Raw genomic sequence first — 16464 nt, forward strand, 5'->3', positions numbered from 1 at the left:
CAACTATATTTTTTAAATGTATATATATATATATATATATATATATCCGTACCCACTGTATATATATATATATTTATATTTATATTTATATATACCATAATGCTGAGCACAAAGCCACAGCCATGGATGCATGAGCTGAAATATGAAGCCTCCCGTCTACACCGATAGTTATAAATGATACAAAAACAACAGTCTGTGATTTATTTGATCCATAAAAGTAATATTCATATCAGACGACTCAATACTTCTGCACTTTATAAGGCGAAATGAACTCCACAATACGCCTGCCTATATGAGCAACACAAATCCCTTCAGAAAACAGCTAGTAATCGAATCATGGCACCAAACACACGCACACACACACACACACACACACACGCACGCACACACACACACAAACACACACACACACACACACGCACACACACACACACACACACACACGCACGCACACACACACACAAACACACACACACACACACACGCACACACACACACACACACACACACGCACGCACACACACACACAAACACACACACACACACACACGCACACACACACACACACACACACACGCACGCACACACACACACAAACACACACACACACACACACGCACACACACACACACACACACACACGCACGCACACACACACACAAACACACACACACACACACACGCACACACACACACACACACACACACGCACGCACACACACACACAAACACACACACACACACACACGCACACACACACACACACACACACACGCACGCACACACACACACAAACACACACACACACACACACGCACACACACACACACACACACACACGCACGCACACACACACACAAACACACACACACACACACACGCACACACACACACACACACACACACGCACGCACACACACACACAAACACACACACACACACACACGCACACACACACACACACACACACACGCACGCACACACACACACAAACACACACACACACACACACGCACACACACACACACACACACACACGCACGCACACACACACACAAACACACACACACACACACACGCACACACACACACACACACACACACGCACGCACACACACACACAAACACACACACACACACACACGCACACACACACACACACACACACACGCACGCACACACACACACAAACACACACACACACACACACGCACACACACACACACACACACACACGCACGCACACACACACACAAACACACACACACACACACACGCACACACACACACACACACACACACGCACGCACACACACACACAAACACACACACACACACACACGCACACACACACACACACACACACACGCACGCACACACACACACAAACACACACACACACACACACGCACACACACACACACACACACACACGCACGCACACACACACACAAACACACACACACACACACACGCACACACACACACACACACACACACGCACGCACACACACACACAAACACACACACACACACACACGCACACACACACACACACACACACACGCACGCACACACACACACAAACACACACACACACACACACGCACACACACACACACACACACACACGCACGCACACACACACACAAACACACACACACACACACACGCACACACACACACACACACACACACGCACGCACACACACACACAAACACACACACACACACACACGCACACACACACACACACACACACACGCACGCACACACACACACAAACACACACACACACACACACGCACACACACACACACACACACACACGCACGCACACACACACACAAACACACACACACACACACACGCACACACACACACACACACACACACGCACGCACACACACACACAAACACACACACACACACACACGCACACACACACACACACACACACACGCACGCACACACACACACAAACACACACACACACACACACGCACACACACACACACACACACACACGCACGCACACACACACACAAACACACACACACACACACACGCACACACACACACACACACACACACGCACGCACACACACACACAAACACACACACACACACACACGCACACACACACACACACACACACACGCACGCACACACACACACAAACACACACACACACACACACGCACACACACACACACACACACACACGCACGCACACACACACACAAACACACACACACACACACACGCACACACACACACACACACACACACGCACGCACACACACACACAAACACACACACACACACACACGCACACACACACACACACACACACACGCACGCACACACACACACAAACACACACACACACACACACGCACACACACACACACACACACACACGCACGCACACACACACACAAACACACACACACACACACACGCACACACACACACACACACACACACGCACGCACACACACACACAAACACACACACACACACACACGCACACACACACACACACACACACACGCACGCACACACACACACAAACACACACACACACACACACGCACACACACACACACACACACACACGCACGCACACACACACACAAACACACACACACACACACACGCACACACACACACACACACACACACGCACGCACACACACACACAAACACACACACACACACACACGCACACACACACACACACACACACACGCACGCACACACACACACAAACACACACACACACACACACGCACACACACACACACACACACACACGCACGCACACACACACACAAACACACACACACACACACACGCACACACACACACACACACACACACGCACGCACACACACACACAAACACACACACACACACACACGCACACACACACACACACACACACACGCACGCACACACACACACAAACACACACACACACACACACGCACACACACACACACACACACACACGCACGCACACACACACACAAACACACACACACACACACACGCACACACACACACACACACACACACGCACGCACACACACACACAAACACACACACACACACACACGCACACACACACACACACACACACACGCACGCACACACACACACAAACACACACACACACACACACGCACACACACACACACACACACACACGCACGCACACACACACACAAACACACACACACACACACACGCACACACACACACACACACACACACGCACGCACACACACACACAAACACACACACACACACACACGCACACACACACACACACACACACACGCACGCACACACACACACAAACACACACACACACACACACGCACACACACACACACACACACACACGCACGCACACACACACACAAACACACACACACACACACACGCACACACACACACACACACACACACGCACGCACACACACACACAAACACACACACACACACACACGCACACACACACACACACACACACACGCACGCACACACACACACAAACACACACACACACACACACGCACACACACACACACACACACACACGCACGCACACACACACACAAACACACACACACACACACACGCACACACACACACACACACACACACGCACGCACACACACACACAAACACACACACACACACACACGCACACACACACACACACACACACACGCACGCACACACACACACAAACACACACACACACACACACGCACACACACACACACACACACACACGCACGCACACACACACACAAACACACACACACACACACACGCACACACACACACACACACACACACGCACGCACACACACACACAAACACACACACACACACACACGCACACACACACACACACACACACACGCACGCACACACACACACAAACACACACACACACACACACGCACACACACACACACACACACACACGCACGCACACACACACACAAACACACACACACACACACACGCACACACACACACACACACACACACGCACGCACACACACACACAAACACACACACACACACACACGCACACACACACACACACACACACACGCACGCACACACACACACAAACACACACACACACACACACGCACACACACACACACACACACACACGCACGCACACACACACACAAACACACACACACACACACACGCACACACACACACACACACACACACGCACGCACACACACACACAAACACACACACACACACACACGCACACACACACACACACACACACACGCACGCACACACACACACAAACACACACACACACACACACGCACACACACACACACACACACACACACACACACACACGTGTTAGCTTGACCTTCAGCTCTCAGCTGAATACATTTAGCTTGATTTCTCAGATCTTTCATGCATTTTAGGATACAGATATCTGCGGAGATAAACAAAGGGAGCGATGGCCATCCATCACTTTCAAAACTGATTCAATGATTTAATAAAGATAGGAACAATTAACCATGTAATATATAATAAAACAAATATAAAAAAATAAATATGAAATTTAAAAATTTAAATAGGAAACTAAAAATAATTTGAGAAAAAAGAAAAAAAAACACAATCTTATTTATTTTTTTATAAAAACATGTTGAATTTAGCTAAGATTAAATACAATACAATTTTAATTGTAAAAATCGTAAGAATTATAAATATTAATTAATAACAAATATAATATTTTTATTTTAAATATTTATATATATATTTGCATTTTTGGCACTATTGGTTCCATGAATACCTTTAACATCCATGGCATCTTTCCAAGGTTCTTTATAGTAGAAAAAGGTTCTTTAGATTTTTAAAAAGCTTATCATTTAAAAAAATGTTGGAACTTTTAAGAACTGATCACTGAAAGGTTCTTTGAGGAACCAAAAATGGTTCTTCAATGGCATTGCTGCAAACCCTGCCTTTGAACCTTTCTTTTTAAGAATGGATGAAGATGCATTAAGAAAGTCAATTTGGTTGACTTTAATCACACTTTATCTGAATGTTAAAGGTCCCCAAACCACCACCGTGAAAATATTCTCCACAAAAACACCAGCACAACTCCAGACGGACCTAATCTCTCACAATTTCCCCAAAGCCAGAGATGCTAACAGAAGAGGAAGAGCCGTTCAATTACAAGCCGCGCTCCTAGTTAGTACGTTTTATCCAGCGCTCATCTCTGGTTCGTTTGGTTGACTGCAATCTGCTCGCGCAGGCTACACCCCTCTGTTTGTTGACATTATCACCTCCCCAATCACACAGGGGGAAGATAACACGCAATTCATCTCTTCATTCATTCATTCATTCATTCATTCAGCCCCGTCCCCAACGGCCAGATAAAACGCTCTTGTAAGCGCCGCTGAAACAAGGTCAGGATACAGAGGATGTAATGGAGCTAATAAAAGCAGATCGCGAGGCAATATTATGCTTGGTAATCTCGGGATTTCATTCCCTGCGAATCCCCGCTTGCGTGAGTTTGGCTTCATGCCTCATTTATGACCAAAATGGGACGAAAACGCAAAAAACAAAGGGTGCCTTTAGGAAAGCAAACAAATAAGATGAACGGCAACATCCAGGGGGCTGTTTCATAAAACAAGTTTACCAAATAAGCCAGGCTTATTTCAGTTAGTCTGACTTATTTTGAACCAAATCAGCTGACAATAAATCAGACTTAACTGAAATAAACCTGGCTTATTTGCTAAACTTGTTTTATGAAACACTGGACTCGCAATATCAGACTCATTGGCAGGTTGTCGGTATTTTCCCCCAAAGGCGGTTGGTCTTTTAAAATGGATTACTTGTGCATATTGATTTGTTTATCTCAATTTATCTGACTTTCCAATTACGTTTTCAATGGCAGGAGGCTTTTGGTGATTACAAATGTGAAGGTACACAAGAAAGCTAGCACGAATGCTCACGAATGCAATAAACATCTTCAGGTGGCGTCTCAATGCTGCAATTAAATCAGAGTTAATGATATTATCAGCCGGCGTCCTGCAGGCCTTGTATTTACCCGTCAGAATGTCATATCGCAGGAGGGCAGGGTTAGGAGATGTTGTGCGCGTAACAAATCATCTTTCTCTCTCTCGCTTGAAGAGACAGAGCGAGTGAACTCCCTCGCACTCGCTCTTTTACGCCCCGTTGACGCAGAATCCATAGCATCCCCAGCTCAGTCGTGTTGAATGCATCCTCATTCACTCAAAGAACACAATACAGCTATAATTACAGAGGCTCAAACTGAAAATACCATGCAGGAGTGAACATACTGTTTTTCCACCTTTAACTTTCTGTGCTTTAAACAAAATCTAAAATCGTTTAGTTGGAATGGTTAATAATCATAGACTTTCACTTTGAGAAGGATAAATATAGTAATTAAAAAAAAATTGTGAATCTCATAAAACCTGTCCAAGAACATTATAAATTGTATGGATATTTTTTACTTAAAATATTTATTTACTGAAATATTTATTTATTTATTTATTTATTTGTATGGCAATTAAGCACGTTTGCCTAAATTCTCATCAGGGTTTTTAATATTAACTGAAACTAAAAGCATTAAAAATAAATAAATCATTCATTACTAATAAACACTAACTAAAATGAAATAAAATATTTAATAGAAAAAAATGTAAACATTTTATTTAATCTAGTTGCCGAGGTAACATTATACTTCATGGTAAATACATAAAAATAAAAACAAATATTTACTGCAATATTGAATCAATAATAATCACTCGCTTTGACACAATCTGTATTGTTAAAAGCGCAATATAAATAAAGGTGACTTGACTTGACTCTCAAAATAAATACTTTTTCTTAAAAAAGAAATATAGTAACAGGAATTTAGATGGAAATGTGGCATTTAAATCATTAAACTTCATTTTCTTTATGCAGAATTTTTTTTTGGATGAAATTCAACATGGACGCATTTTCGTGAGACCCATTGGAAGTCTTTGAATTTGATGCGCTCGTAATGCACAAATGCAAATAGAAAAACGGTACTTGAGTGAGATCACTCATGCTAATTCAGCACTGACTAGAACAAAAAGAGATGTGATTTTTATTGAAAAACAGAGCCGCGTTTCAGGAATGTAATGAGTTTCCAACAGAGCTTAATCACATGTTGACATTTGTGCTAGTTAGAGGCTATAGCTCTCTCCGTTTCTCTGCTGTCAAACCATTTTGTCATTCCTAATTAAGGGAGCATGGCTTGCATTGACAGGCAGGTATTTACTTGTGTTTAACCCCATCTACCCTTGACTGACTGTTTCATAACTACAAGGCCCCTCTGTCCACACGCATACAAATATGGCTTTAGCTCCCAGAGGTCCGTGTTTTCATGCTTGCATTACAAACAATTACACACATCAGCCTTCAAACATTCCCACCCCCACCAATGTATCTTGTCCTTTCCTCCTCCTCCTCCTCCTCCTCCTCCAACCCCGTTCCCCTCCGTCAGCTGGGAATCTACCCCCGATCCTAACAGATGTCCCCTGATTTGGGCGAAATGACAACAAAAGGCCGGGCTCTGAAAAAGCCACGGCTTTCCCATCTTGCCCCGAGCTTTCTGCTCCCATACAAAGGGCAGCGGATTAGCAGCTTTTAGTACATGAAAAAGCCCCTCATCCTGAAAACTGCCCCCTTAACTGGGCCCTGAGATTTCTATAGGGTCACTATAAACCCCTTCAACTCTACTTGGTCCCAAACAAAACCTGCCGTAGGCCTACCGAACCAGCATCCTGTCTATGCCCCAACAAATTCCTACGCTTCACCAAGCAAGACCCCTGATAACCATCTTAAACCAGCACACATCACTAAGCTAGTACTAGGACATTTGGAAAATGGGATATCTAAGATATTCAAGAGGAATCTACCTTGGATTCACTGTCTTTATTGTTTTGGTTCCACTTAATGACTTGAAGGTATTTTGGAGTCCAATTGGAGCCCCAGAGAAAGGTCATAAACACTCCAAGTCTATCAAACAAAGATCCAACCCTTTAATCTGGTTCATTGGGGTCTGTAAACTATCGAGCCAAAGTGGAGAATAAGTAGACCAATCACAGATGGCATCTTGACCTCCAGCCATGGAGAACAGGGTGGGGACGGGTTTCCACAACCCTTCGGAGGGGTCATAACTCAGACTGAAGCCAAGGTGAGGCGTGTTTATGACAGATCTCCATTGTCTAAAGCTGGGCAGGACGCCCATCAACCCAGAGTGCCAGCTGGTCATCATACTTAAAGAGCAGAAAGCAGAAAAATCACCATGGTGGGGGTAAACAACAAGTGCCCCCAATAAAACGACCAAACATATCGAGACCAGAGAGAGGGGTGGAGGTTGGGTGGTGGGTATAACACGGATGTAACACCCTTCTATCGTAATTAACACATTATCACAGTGGCATCAGAGCAAGCGGAGCATATCATTGGTTTGAAATCCAGTCTTGCGGTGAGGGCTTTAAGCTTAGGCCTTGCTAGGGTGAGTGGGGAGAAGGTAGTAGCTTTTGGCTTTATCAGCACCGCCGCAGTACTGAGAGCCCAGAGACCGGATGATCAGTCCTGCAGCGTCACGTAGGCAACCGGCCAAGCGTGAGATGAAATTAAACTTTGAGCGAGATGGATCAATCCCGTCAGCAGGAGTGGGTTGCTTGGAATCTTATCTTGGATTTGCCGTTAACCTGTTGGACAGAATGGGCAACATAGGCCAGAGAGTTAATATAATTTACCAGCAGAGGCTATTCCTCATCTTCAACAAGGCTTGTCATGGACAATGTTGCGATTTACTCAGGAACTCGTCTGAACAAGTGCTGGATAATTCCGCCAGACTGACCGGTTGTCCCCTGGGTTGTAGAGTAAGGCGGCAACCGTGGCTGAACAGAGAGGCCTTGGCTCCTTCTGCTTGGACGTGCATGTGGATGCATGAGACAGTCGCATTAAGACCAGAAGAGTTCATTTCAAAGACACTGCACTCATTCTTTTATAACCACCAGACAAATTGCACCCACCATGAGCTGAAGAGCACTGATTTAGCACTCGGGACAAATTAAGAGGAATAAACACAATTAGCTGGCAGAGCTTAGGCACTGGCGAACATCTCTCTTCCCCTCCCTTTTCTGCTGATAATGTGAGGAGCTCCAGCGCAGCTGCCATGACCGTCACCACTGCATCTGCCATTCAAAACCCAAGCTGATAATTGCACTGCTCTCGCTTCTACACAAATTCACCTAATTTTATCTACGACTATGATCACATTGGCACACACGGGTTACAATAACCATCGTGAGAGGGAGCTTTTTGTATAATTGTTGTTTTGATATTTCTGCCACTCCATTAGCATTTCCTGCATTAAATCTATCCACGGCGCCATTGAATACAAGTCTGTGCGCAACACTATTCAATAAAATGACTCTTTGTGTACTGTAGGAAGTGATATATGATCTCTAATGCTAAAAGAAAACTAAATTCAAGAAAGATACTGCTTGTGGAGGAAATTGTATTATTATCTGAAATTTTGTTTTCTTTACTCTACTATAGAATGCTTCATCATCAATATGCTTGAGTGTTTGATGAACTGAGAGATAACAGGAAAGATAACAGGAAAAGTATTTAATGTGTGTGTGTGTGTGTGCAAGAGAAACATGAGACGAGAAATGCTATTTTATACCTAGCTTCTAAGAAAATAATTTGCATTACTTAGAAATGCATCTAGGGTACATAGGCTAGTTGGACACCTTAAATGGACACATAGGTTGAATATGCATTATGATTGGATGAGATAGAAGCATCCTGGTTTTATTATGGTATAAATGCTGAGTTTAAGTGTTCCTTCTTTTGTCGCACTCTGCAGCCAATCTGTATGACTGACTGTATGACTGTTAGACATTTCTTGCAGGAAATGAATATTCAAAAGACTTTCTGCCTCTTGCCTTATTGAAATAGAAAATTGCCTCAACACTGCTCATTAAAGCATGGCACATTTTATATTTAGAGTGATCATTAGCTACTCTAGCTCACATAAACAGAAGGCTAAATCTGTAATTCACACAAATGCAAGAGCGCTGCCCTTCTCTTCTCTTCGAAGTCGGAAGAATATTTATTTTGGCATAGCATGTCCAGAATCTCTCTGAGGCATTGTCCTTTGATCCCTATTTAAAATGGGGGGAAAAAGGTTACAGCGATAAGTGTAGGAAAACACAAAAAAAACGACACCGGAAGGAATAGCTTCGCAGAAATGAATTTCAAAACCTTAGGGAAGACACCTTACAAAAGACATTTCACCAGAACTCATATCCTCAGCTCAATTCAATTAACTTTTCACCCAGAGGTGACACGGAGTGCACACGGGAAATCAAAGTTAGTTCGGCAAACGAAGTTTTTACATCTGCTGAAAAATTCCTTCATTCTGACACAACCAGACTTCATTGATTTCTTGTTTGTTGTTGTTTAGCCGCAAAAGAAAAATGAGCGAAACTACAGGTCTATAGACCACAGTCATGGCTAACGGCTTCTGTTTGGCTGCATTCCTACGCATTTGTCTTAACATCTCTCAAGATCTGACAGTGATCAGCTATGATAAATTGTCCAATTATAGTGGCATTTAGAAACTAAAGCACACTTGTGAGTTTGCATCACAGAACAAAGACTGTGAAAACAAACACGTTTTTACCATTAATGCTCAAAAAGGTGGTACGTATTTCATGAAAGAATCATTGATGGCTGTCCTCGGGTAGCTCCTAGAGTAGATCTTTGCTATCAAACTTATTGGATGAGACGTCAACAAAGTCTAAATCTAAATTTCTTGGAGATCAAAGCGAACCATTAAGCCAAACTTTTCTCAAAAGAAGAACCAAAGTATTTCAGTCCAGACTCATTTTGATACAGGGCCCCTGAAGTCACATTAAAGTGATTAATGACCCCTGCATTATCTGTGACTAAACGAATCAAGACAATACCTGCACTATGCTTTTATGCTTCAGTCTCACTAAAACCTTTAATATATGAACGTATGTAATGTTTCAAATGACAGTAAACTTTAAACTGCTATATTAAGCAGGCCATGGCACAACTTAGCTGAAAGAAAGCATAACTTATAGACAAGCATTTAACTGTGAGGAAAATAGACAAAATCCTCAATATAATAGCTTTGCAAGAAAGACACTTGGTGAATAGAATCAATAGTCTCTACAATAATGACTTTTCATGCTTTCTATTCAAAACCAAAATGCAAATGTGTAATATATTATTTTCTACTCTATAAACTCTGCATTTGCAGCAAATGTCAATGAATCCATTACTTTAAACCTCCAGAAAGTTACTTTCCAATTTTCCTCATTATGTGGGTTTGATTTTACTGTCTTTGCATTCAAATTCTCAGAGACCTTGAAAAATATTAGCATCCATTTTACTAAATAACCCTTTTTTGTTCGCTACACATTCCCACAACTCAACCAAAAGCCCATTTCACAGATATTAATAAAGCATTAACCTGCATCACAAAGCAAGCATGCACTTTTCAGAAAAATGTGACAACTTCCCAAATGTAGTATTAGTTGCTTCTGATTAGGGTCATGTTGACACTTCAAGAAAAATTACAATAAAATAAATCCATAAAGGCAAAAGTGAACATCCACAATGTGACAATTCAATGCATTTCATCATTTTTATACTTTGGGTCTTAGAGATCCAATCAAACAAAATAAATGCAACATTTAAACGTCCTCTATTGAAAAATATGTTACCAAATTTATTTATAATCACTCATAAGACCTGAAAAAGTAATGAAGTTTTTAAGCTATTGAAAGTGTCCCAAAGACCCCAAGCAGAACGTTACATGAGGAAAACAACAGCCTAACAAGCCATCAAAACCGTTAAGACTCAATTACTACAACTTATGTTGCAAAAACTGCACATAACGCACAAAAACATTTCGATATACACAATGCGATTATGGAGACATCAAGAGAATCTCTAAATAATTATATCTAAAGATTAGACATTGTCTAAAAAAGTTGCTGAAATAATGCACGAATGATTTTACGTTTTAAAATGACAATTAAAAAAAACCAATTTACTTACAATAGTTCCACGCGCGTCCAAGTAACTATTTCGGAACGATGCAGAAGCGGTACGACCATATAATTCCCCTTAAAAGCGTCCTATGCTGCATCCATATAAAACAGAAGGGGGAAAAATCCAAATAACTCCTTGGATACGCGAAGTTTTCAACCGGACTAAACAGTTATCCGTGCCATGTCGACGGCGTCCGTGCGTAAACTCTCCAAGAGCGCACGAAACTCCAGAAACGCGTTATAAAACGAGCATTAAATGTCGGTGGATAGTCGGTCCACCGCGTTCCAGAGCTGGATCGGATTCTTTTCTTTCAGGTCCCGGACTTAGACTGGGGGTAGGGGCAGTTTGGTGGGGGTTTCTTTAGCCCCCCCTTTTCTCCCGCTCCCCATAAACAGCGCAGCAGGCGGAGGGAGGCCTCTGCGTGCTCACGTCACCGCTCCGCAGTGAATAAGCGCGCACAGATGAGATTCTGTCATTTGAAACCCTCACTAAAACCATTCCACCTCCAAAATAAGCAGACTGCGAACATGGGAGGGCATAAACGGCTCTTAACAGATTCATTTAGCTAATGTGTTTTACAAGCTATTACAATACTATTTAAACTGAGCTGGATGTTGACATCACTGAATTCAATGATGAACTGTCTTTAACTGAAAAATTTGTGTTTACTATTGTCATTTTGCATTATTGACACTATTTTCCTAATTAATGCTGTTCAGTTGCTTTGACACAATCTGTATTGTTAAAAGCGCTATATAAATAAAGGTGACTTGACTTGACTTGACAAGCGGAGCGCAAAAACGCGTTCTGTATTATTTTAACTTTTTTCTTAGTAGAATCTAAAAATACATGTATAAAATAATACAATTATTTTTTATTATATTAATAATGACAATTAATATAATAAAAAGAATATAGTATTAATATGATATAATTAAAATATTATATAATCTTAGAGCATTATTATTTTTTTGTCCTTGTTTATTCATTCAGCTGTGTGCCAGCTATTTATTTTGAGATAATTATTTCAAAAATCAGACTTACCATTTGTACATTGCACATTATAACAATAAAAAAAAAAAAACTATTTACTATAGTCTGTAAGGAAGAGATATGAATGAGAAACATTTTATGATTTAAGGAAAACTGGGAAGGGTCAAACAGTAATTTGCATTCGAAAAAACCAAAGGGTATTGTTATGTACGAGTATTCAAATTCTTATTAATTTCAATCATACTGAAAAAATACATCACTGGGTGTTTATCAGAGACAGCATCTGTTTTATTCATGAAAATAAATGATGAACGAATAAACTAAATATCACAATACATACTGTGTTGACACACTGTAAGTTAAAGGGCTGCTCCTATTACAGCAAAACAATGAACAAAGGCTTAGTGCAATAACTCATCCTTTATAGAGATGCCCTGGAGTATTGTTTACACGCATTTTTCTCTTTATTTAAGGGCCATTGTGATCTGTACCATCATAAAGGGCCGAGGCCCAATCAGCGGGAAAGCCACGTAAAGCGTTGCTGTGATTTTATTTTGATTTGCCTCATGTTTTTTACTCACACATGCCTAGTTTAATCAGGCTTATAAATCAAACACTATAGCGCATCCCACGTCCTCCTGGTGGCTGAGAGCTTAGCGTGGTAAATTTCAGCTGGGCTGAAGAATCATTTGAGGATGCTGGGGGAAATGATAAAGATCACTTACCACTCCACATGGCCAATCCATAAGACCATAATGAGCACTGTATACTGGAAGTGTTTTCCTCTGCTATTTTAGTGTGTGGACCAGTGTAGAACTTGATAAAGCAGCCAATCAATATTTTTATGCCGTTATCGTACGACTGACTGTTCTTTTAGATCCAAAATGTAGTTAGATACATAATTAGGTCAAAACTTGGTGCATTAGAACTGAGGATCTGCTAAATATAGCTTTATTATACCCACAAAATTATGTTTTTCAAAAGATAAGCACTTGAATAACAGGTTTCAGCAACCAAGCAAAGCAATACACAAAGTTTAATTCAGTTTAGCATATGTGGAGCTAATAAACAAACATCATTAACTCACAAAGCACTGTTTAGTGTCACAATCATTTTTAATAGCTTCCGTGAATAGCTTCAGGGCACAGAAGATTGCGCTGTATTTAATGGCTGTTTTTCTGAGACAACTTTAAAGCTTCCTTCTAAAAAAAAAAAACTTGCCTGTCTGAGGTGCTTTCAAAACTTTGGGCATGTTTGATGGCAGAGAAAAACGATGGGGGCCGCCGCTTGTCAAGTTTTGGGGGAAAAACCCATCAATTGTAGGGGGCCTTTTACAGAGCCTTAGGGGATCTCCTTTCAACATGCTACAGAAATGCAGTCTTTCCATCGACAGAAAATGCAGCATTTATCGTTAGACCCACTGTGCGGAGAACATGCTTCTGAATACACAGCCCATCTTGTGTGTGTGTGTGTGTGTGTGTGTGTGTGTGTATATACAGTATGTGTTTATTTGTCTACTGAAAGTGAACTGATCCATAGCCAGGAAGGAAAGCAGACTGACAGCTATTAGAGTGCAACTGCGCTGTCTTATCTGCTGCCTGATAGGAATCTACAAAGACCCACTGCAGACATTATGAATTCATTACAGACAGTCCTCACACACACACATACACACACACACACACACACACACACACACACACACACACACACAAAGGGGTCTATACATTCACAGTGAAAGGAGAGGTCATTCGTGTTCGCTATCATATATATTAAATGTAACCGTCTTGTCGCTTTTGAACGAAGGAGAATATGGCTGTTTTTCAAAAGATGCAAAGGTAGGTCATTCCTCCCTTACAGGAGCAGAGGGAGAGCAGGTTCAAATGCTAAAACGGCTAGAGATGTACTGTGCTTTTTGTAGTCAACGGTCAGTGAAACAAGGGGATGTGTCTAAAATGTGAAATAAGACACTCAAGGATGCCTGCGGTCTGTTTCTCTGCAGGATAACAGCAGAAAGACTCTTAAAGGACTAAAAGGCAATAGCATTTAACAGAACTAAAAGCGAAAACCAAACAACATGCGTATTATGAGGTGCAGAAGCACCGAGGCAGTGCGTTTCAGACGGTGCCAAAGAGACTGAAAGAAAAGAAATGTCAGGTAGAGGAGGAGAATGGATTTGGAAATAGTTTACCTAAAAACATACTCACCCTCAAGTCGTTTCAAAGCCAGGCGGGTTTCTATCTTCCAAGGAACACAAAAGGAGATTTAGAGCAGATTTTTTTTCCTCTTTTCCATACAAAAACAACCATAGAGTGACTGTACGTAAGTATCAAATTAGTCTATACAGAACCTGCATATTCCAAGTTTTTAAAAATTATACAAAAGCTTAGAGACAAACCAAATAATTTATTATTAAAATATTAAATTAATTATTATTAAACTATGATTCGTTATGATTAGAATATATCAGTTCTCAAACGTCATTTACATATTTAAATTAGTGTAATACAGTGTTATTTTTTATTGTTTTTTATTCATATTTTATTCATATTTTGAAGCTTTTATTTTTATAATTTAATTTGTTATATTTTTTTGTCATTGTATGAGCCTCTGTATATGTTATTAATTTTTGTTTGTTTTACATGTTATCATTTAGATTTAATTTATTTCGGTAATTTTTTTTTTCCAGTTAATTATTTTATTGCTTTAATATAAACTAAATGAAAATTATGATAGTTGCTTTGGCAATTAATTGAAATAAGTTAATACATTTTTCATCTAATAGTCATAATTTATATTTTATTTCAGCTTAATTTCAACTAACAAAAATATTTAATAGTTGTAGTATTAGTAGACATTTGCAACCCTGACCTTAGTGTAATCAACCATCAATGATGTCACTGTTGGTGTAAAATGTTCCTGTGCAAGATTTGAATGTATACAAATGCCAATAACGAACATACAAATCTATCATATGACTTTAAATAGAGTGCACAAGTCATATGGACTACATTTCAAACTCTTTTATGGTGCATTTTTATGGTCTGAAATGTGACTGCCATGGTCACTATATGCATTTGTTGTAAATGAGCAGCATGAACATTCTGCTAAATATCTCATTTTGTGTTTTACAGAAGAAAGAATTCGTTGGGTTTGGAGTGACATGAGGGTGAATAAATGATGACAGGATTTTCATTTCATAAACCACGCGAAGAGAGCAGGCGGGCTTCAGAAAGACAGTAACAGAAAGAAAGGGGAACTCAGGAGACGTGTGTGTGTGTGTGTGTGTGTGTGTGTGTG

The 16464-nt window shown here is 41.2% G+C and overlaps 1 protein-coding gene across 30 annotated transcripts in view; it reads right to left on the bottom strand.

The window, feature by feature from the left end:
* LOC107679075 (receptor-type tyrosine-protein phosphatase S-like) overlaps nucleotides 1–16464 on the bottom strand; it is a 249286-nt gene that overhangs the window by 179168 nt on the left and 53654 nt on the right. For 13 of the 30 annotated variants that reach the window (XM_016474516.1, XM_016474521.1, XM_016474513.1 and 10 more), the window contains exon 1: nucleotides 12178–12590. The exons of 3 other annotated variants lie outside the window; for them this stretch is intronic. The gene's annotated coding sequence lies outside the window, so the exon portion shown is untranslated. Of the gene's footprint in view, nucleotides 1–12177; nucleotides 12592–16464 lie in introns of those variants that run through there. 14 more of the 30 variants (XM_016474500.1, XM_016474501.1, XM_016474514.1 and 11 more) reach the window with 3 other exon arrangements.

Source organism: Sinocyclocheilus anshuiensis, unplaced genomic scaffold (genome assembly GCF_001515605.1).
Source record: "Sinocyclocheilus anshuiensis isolate Anshui unplaced genomic scaffold, SAMN03320099.WGS_v1.1 scaffold1580, whole genome shotgun sequence".
Classification (NCBI taxonomy): Eukaryota; Metazoa; Chordata; class Actinopteri; order Cypriniformes; family Cyprinidae; genus Sinocyclocheilus; species Sinocyclocheilus anshuiensis.